Here is a 7,500-nt window from a genome sequence, read left to right as displayed (position 1 = left end):
TCGATCTTAAGCATTAAATTTGAAATGAAGACATGCAGCTTTATTATGTAATTAAGGAAAAAAAAGTTTTCATATGAAAGCAAAAAGTGACATTAAAAAAAAACGAAATTACTTTGTATATAAGGAGGACTACTGGCCCATCAACCTCATTACACTAAAGTTTAACTATCAATTAACTGAAAGTATTTAGAATCGAAGAAAAATAGAGTCGGCTGGTAAGTCTATGTCTTTTATTAACTGGATGCCTTTCAAAACTTTTACTCTAAAAGTTCCATTGTTTGAAACAAGCACAAACAAATAATTTTATATTAGATTCCTCTTACTATTAGAGTAACCACCCTTACAACACTGGAGGAAAACAGTCAAACATTTGCGTAAAGAGTAATAGGATGAACAGTGAATACCCTCTTTACCCTAATGATATTTTTTTGTGTTTAATGTCGCTCTTCATACCTCCTAAAGAATGTGTAACCTTGGTAGAAATTGCAGCAACATTTTCAGCGTTTCTGTGAACCTTTTTCAGAAGTTTCTTATGTGAAAAACACGAAATTGTTCATTATGGTAATGGATTCTGTTTATTTGCTTATTTTTAGTTTTTTCTTGTCTTTTTTGTATTCTATTGGTGATTGTATGAAAAAAGTGGACAGTGTTGTAGAATGTCGGAAGAGGGCTCATTCGAAGGGAAATTAAATATATATAGTAATGAGTTTTGTTTTTCAGAAGACTGATCATGGACGCATGGTTATTTGTTCTATTTTCCTTTTCTTCAGAGATTATCGTATTGCACCAATGGCTCAGTGATATTGGAGGAGGAGTCATTCTAACATAAATTTAAAGTTCTAATGCTCTTTTCAAGTAGAAAAAGAGGTCACACCAAAATGAGGTGACTTTTTCTGCCATTTACTTGGCACCTATTGCCAATTATGGTCCAGAGAGGTACAAAATGCAATTTAGTGAGAATAATGAGATAGTCAATCCATTTAAAATTATTTAAAAGCTATATATCCAGTTTTCAGTTTCGGAGGCCTTAATTTTCCTCGGTGATGTATTTTTTCCTTGGGCTAAACGCTATACATTCAAAATAAGCAGTCATTATAGACAATTATTAGTTAGCTTTATCGAACCAAGTTTAATCATTAGATACACTGTATGTATCTATTATTGGGGTAAAGGGTCATCGGATCTTTTGTGACTTGACGGGATCCCGAAGCTTTGAAAAGTGAATTTTAGGCCCAAATCTTATAACTTTCATTTAAAATTCAGATAAATATAAGTAGTAGTATGTATATAATGATTACAAGCAGGCAGTCCCCCCATATAGCTATAACGATTACAAGCGGGCAGTCCCCCCATATAGCTATAACGATTACAAGCGGGGTGGTACCCATATAGCTATAACGATAGAGAGCTCACAATCCTGCAATACAAGCAGACAGTGTAATGACCGGAATGCAACCACCGTGAAAATTCGTGATGATCTGTGTTCAAAGTGCGTGACGTTTCCTTTGTATGAAATTGTGAAATTCTTTTTGTAATTTAATTTGTTAGGCGTGGTTGACTTATGTTTAACCTTGAACTAATTTACTTAAATTAATTTATTATTAATTAATTTACATAATTACATTAACTTACATAATTACATTAATTAGTTGTTTTTTTTAACTTTTTTTTAACTTTTTGTTTGCAACTTTTTTTTAACTTTTTTTAGATTTTTTACATTCTAAGTATCTTCCCATTGATTTTTTATTAAATTTGGGTTTGATGTAGGAATCGAACGTCAGACCAGTGATTTCCTAAGCTAAAAAAACGACACGTTAATCGACTGAGCCAACAAGTCAATGAACATATTATGATTTTAGAAATACATTCAATGAATTGTTTCTGGGACATTGCCCAACTGATGTTAAGCGTCACAATATCGTAACAGGTTCATTCCATTGAACCGGAACAAGTTCAAGCACATTCGATTTATCAATTGTATTTTTGATAGGTGTTAAAGACGATTCGTGAAAATCCCAAGGTTTTTTCTGATTTTTTGGACTATTGCCTTAACTTGAGAGTAGTTTGTTAGAAATGCGTCATTGATAATTAAATGATATGATGCCAAACGCAGACAAGACAAACAACAAACACCTGATTTGCTCGTATATTTTGCATTATATTTGTATAGTCAATTAAGATGAAGAAATTTCGGAGTGTAGGTTTGAAATCACCAGGCACGTGCGAGGGAAATTTTTTTGTTGGTGGGGGGCTTAAAAAGGCAAAAATGGGTGAACTACATGAGTTTATAAGGCGATTCGTGAAAATCCCAAGGTTTTTTCTGATTTTTTGGACAATTGCCTTAACTTGAGAGTAGTTTCTTATAAATGCGTCGTTAATAATTAAAAAATCGAATGCTAAACTCAGACAAACAAAAGGATTGTATTACCTGAATGGCTCGTATATTTTGTATGATATTTATAAAGTCAATTAAGATGAAGAAATGTCGGAGTGTAGGTTTGACATCACCAGGCACGTGCGATGGAAATTTTTTGTTGGTGGGAGCATAAAAAGGCAAAAATGGGTGAACTACAAGGGTTTATAAGAAGGTTAGTGAAAATTCCAAGGATTTTTCTGATTTTTTTGGAATATTGCATTAACTGGAAAGCAGTTTTTTAGATATCCGTCGTTAATAATTAAAGAATCGGATGCTAAACTCAGACAAACAAAAGGATTGTAATACCTGATTGGCTTGTATACTTTGCATGATATTTCTAAAGTCAATTAAGATGAATAAATTTTCGAGTGTAGGTTTGACATCAGCCGGCACGTTCGACAGAAAATTTTTTTTGGTGGGGGCTTAAAAAGGCAAAAATGGGTGAACTACAAGAGTTTATAAGACGGTTCGTGAAAATCCCAAGGTTTTTTCTGAGTTTTTGGACAATTGCCTTAACTTGAGAGTAGTTTGTTAGAAATGCGTCATTGATAATTAAAAAATCGGATGCTAAACTCAGACAAACAAAAGGATTGTAACACCTAATTGGCTCGTATATTTTGCATTATATTTCCACAGTCCATTAAGATGAAGAAATGTCGGAGTGTAGGTTTGACATCACCAGGCATGTGCGAGGGAAATTTTTTGTTGGTGGGGGGCTTAAAAACGCAAAAATGAGTGAACTACATGAGTTTATAAGACGGTTCGTTGAAATTCCAAGGTTTTGTCTGATTTTTTGGACAATTGCCTTAACTTGAGAGTAGTTTGTTAGAAATGCGTCGTCGATAATTAAAAAATCGGATGCTAAACTCAGACAAACCAAAGGATTGTATCACCTGAGTGGCTCGTATATTTTGTATGATATTTCTAAAGTCAATTAAGATGAATAAATGTCGGAGTGTAGGTTTGACATCACCAGGCACGTGCGAGGGAAATTTTTTGTTGGTGGGGGGCTTAAAAAGGCAAAAATGGTTGAACTACTTGGTTTTATCATACGGTTCGTGAACATCCTAAAGTTTTTTCTGATTTTTTGAACAATTGCCTTAACTTGAGAGTAGTTTGTTAGAAATGCGTCGTTGATAATTAAAAAATCGGATGCTAAACTCAGACAAACAAAAGGATTGTATCACCTCATTGGCTCGTAAATTTTGCATGGTATTTCTAAAGTCAATTAAAATGAAGAAATATCGGAATGTAGGTTTGAAATCACCAGGCACGGGTAAGGGGAATTTGTTGTTGGTGGGGGGCTTAAAAAGGCAAAAATGGGTGAACTACATTGGTTTATAAGACAGATCGTGAAAATCCCAAGGTTTTGTGTACCAAGAATGGACCGGAAACAACTTCAACTGTGCCCAGCCCCCCGCGATCAGAAATTAAATTGTGTGTTGTCTCTGTGTGTGTTTCATCTCTGTGCATGTGTCCTCGCTATGTGTGTGTCGTCACATTTCTTCACCAACTGTCTTATAAACTCATGTAGTTCACCCATTTTTGCCTTTTTAAGCCCCCCACCAACAAAACATTTCCCTCGCACGTGCCTGGTGATGTAAAACCTAACTTCAACATTTCTTCATCTTAATTGACTTTAGAAATATCATGCAAAATATATGAGCCAATCAGGCGTTACAATCCTTTTGTTTGTCTGAGTTTAGCATCCGATTTTTTAATTATCAATGACGCATTTCTAACAAACTACTCTCAAGTTAAGGCAATTGTCCAAAAAATGAGAAAAAACCTTAGGATTTTCACGAATCGTCTTATAAACTCATGTAGTTCACCCATTTTTGCCTTTTTAAGCCCCCCACCAACAAAAACTTTCCCTCGCACGTGCCCTGTGATGTCAAACCTACACTACATGTCTCGCACATGCCTGGTGATGTCAAACCTACACTCTGACATTTCTTCATCTTAATTGACTTTAGAAATATCATGCAAAATATACGAGCCAATCAGGTGTTACAATCCTTTTGTTTGTCTGAGTTTAGCATCCGGTTTTTTAATTATCAATGACGCATTTCTAACAAACTACTCTGAAGTTAAGGCAATTGTCCAAAAAATCAGAAGAAACCTTGGTATTTTAACGAACCGTCTTATAAACTCATGTAGTTTACCCATTTTTGCCTTTTAAGCCCCCCACCCACAAAAAATTTCCCTCGCACGTGCCTGGGGATGTCAAACCTACACTCCAACATTTCTTCATCTTAACTGACTTCAGAAATATCATGCAAAATATACGAGCCAATCAGATGTTACAATCCTCTTGTTTGTCTGAGTTTAGTATCCAATTTTTTAATTATCAACGACGCATTTCTAACAAACTACTCTCAAGTTAAGGCAATTGTCCAAAAAATTAGAAAAAACCTTGGGATTTTCACGAACCGTCTTATAAACTCATGTAGTTCACCCATTTTTGCCTTTTTAAGCCCCCCACCAACAAAAAATTTCCCTCGCACGTGCCTGGTGATGTAAAACCTAAACTCCGACAGTTCTTCATCTTATTTGACTTTAGAAATATCATGAAAAGTATACAATCCATTTAGTTAACACAATCATTTTTTTTCTGGGTCTGTCATCAGATGCTTTAAATAACAATGACACTCTTGTAGAAAACTACTAACACTTTAAGTTAATTGTAAGTAGAATAGGAAAAACCTCGAGATTGTAACAAGTAGTTTTAAAATAATATCTCGTTCACTCATTTTCGTATTTTTAATTCCCCAGCCAAAAAAAACTCCTTCGCGCGAGCCTGGGGATTTCAAACCTACATTCCGGAATTTCTTCATCTTCATTGCCTTTAGAAATATCATGCAAAATATACGAGCCAATCAGGTATTACAATCCATTTGTTTGTCTCAGTTTAGTATCCAATTTTTTAATTATCAACGACAAATATCTATAAAACTACTCTAAAGCTAAGGCAATTGTCCAAAAAATCAGAAAAAACCTTGGAATTTTCAGGAACCGTCTTATAAACTCATGTAGTTCACCCATTTTTGCCTTTTTAAGCCCCCCCCCCCCACCAACAAAAAATTTCCCTCGCACGTGCCTGGTGATGTCAAACCTACACTCCGACATTTCTTCATCTTAATTGACTTTAGAAATATCATGCAAAATATACGAGCCAATCAGGTGATACCATCCTTTTGTTTGTCTGAGTTTAGCATCCGATTTTTTAATTATCAACGACGGATTTCTAACAAACTACTCTCAAGCTAAGGCAATTGTCCAAAGAATCAGATAAAACCGTGGAATATTAAGGAACTGTCTTATACACTCTTGTAGTCGACTTATTTTTGCGATTTTAAGCCCCCCGCCAACAAAAAATTTCTATTGCACGTTTCGGCGGATTTCGGCCCTCCAGTCTGCCATTTCTTCATCTTACTTGATTTGAGATATATCATGAAAAATATAGTAGCCAATCAAGTAATAACATCTTTTTATTTCTTTGAGTTTAGCATCCTATTTTTTAATTATGAACGACGCATTTCTAACAAACTACTCTCAAGTTAAGGCAATTGTCCAAAAAATCAGAAAAAACCTTGGCATTTTCACGAACCGTCTTATAAACTCGTGTAGTTCACCCATTTCTGCCTTTTTAAGCCCCCCACCCAACAAAAAATTTCCCTCGCACGTGCCTGGTGATGTAAAACCTACACTCCGACATTTCTTCATCTTAATTGACTTTAGAAATATCTTGCAAAATATACGAGCCAATCAGATGTTACAATCCTTTTGTTTGTCTGAGTTTAACATCCGATTTTTTAATTATCAACGACGCATTTCTAACAAACTACTCTCAAGTTAAGGCAATTGTCCAAAAAATCAGAAAAAACCTTGGGATTTTCACGAACCGTCTTTAACACCTATCAAAAATACAATTGATAAATCGAATGTGCTTGAACTTGTTCTAGTTCAATGGAATGAACCTGTTACGATATTGTGACGCTTAACATCAGTTGGGCAATGTCCCAGAAACAATTCATTGAATGTATTTCAAAAATCGTAATTTTCATTGACTTGTTGGTTCAGTCAATTAACGTGTCGTTCTTTTACCTTAGGAAATCACTGGTCTCACGTTCGATTCCTACATCAAACCCAAATTTCATAAGAAATCAATGGGAAGATACTTAGAATGTAAAAAATCGAAAAAAAAGTTTAAAAAAAAGTTTAAAAAGAGTTTAAAAAAAGTTAAAAAAAAAAAAAGTTAAAAAAAGTTAAAAAAAAGTTAAAAAAAAAGTTAAAAAAAAGTTAAAAAAAAAAGTTTGAAAAAAAAGTAAAAAAAAAATTAATTAATGTAATTATGTAAATTACTGTAATTATGTAAATTAATGTTATTATGTAAATTAACTAATAATAAATTAATTTATGTAAATTAGTTCAAGGTTAAACATAAGTCAACCACGCCTAACAAATTAAATTACAAAAAGAATTTCACAATTTCAAACAAAGGAAACATCACGCACTTTGAACACAGATCAGCACGAATTTTCACGGGGGTTTAATTCCGGTCATTACACTGTCTGCTTGTATGGCGGGACTGTGCACTCTCTATCGTTATAGCTATATGGGGACCACCCCGCTTGTAATCATTATAGCTATATGAGGGGACTGCCCGCTTGTAATCGTTATAGCTATATGGGGGGACTCCCCGCTTGTAATCGTTATATACATACTACTAGTATAGAAGGAGAGGGTTACGATTCCCCTCCATAGCCTCCTTTCACTCTAAGGAATTTTTGTATATTATAATTGTAATACGGATGGTGTTAGTGATATCTCCCCTCTTATTGTAAAACTCATTTATTTGCACCATAAAAGGCTGTATTCAGTTGTTTACCTGGAGAGAAGCAGAAGAGTGAATGGGTCCCCTATAAAAGAAATTTTAATGAACTCCCCTTCAAAATCGGAAAAAGGATGGTCATGTTTTCCCTTGTATTAGACCAACTCCCGCTCCTTTAGAAGTATTCTAAGGATTGCAGTTTTTCGGGGAAACTGATCATTCAGGGATTATCGAAACACTCATATACGAA

The 7,500-nt window shown here is 34.5% G+C and overlaps 1 protein-coding gene across 1 annotated transcript in view; it reads left to right on the top strand.

Annotated features, from left to right (window-relative positions):
* LOC148955187 (glutamate receptor ionotropic, kainate 2-like) overlaps nucleotides 1–7,500 on the top strand; it is a 119,892-nt gene that overhangs the window by 88,652 nt on the left and 23,740 nt on the right. The window lies entirely within an intron of this gene.

This window comes from Artemia sp. Qi Xiang Cuo, chromosome 2, assembly GCF_049724085.1.
Source record: "Artemia sp. Qi Xiang Cuo chromosome 2, ASM4972408v1, whole genome shotgun sequence".
NCBI lineage: Eukaryota > Metazoa > Arthropoda > Branchiopoda > Anostraca > Artemiidae > Artemia > Artemia sp. Qi Xiang Cuo.
This window is presented reverse-complemented; position numbering and strand designations above follow the sequence as displayed.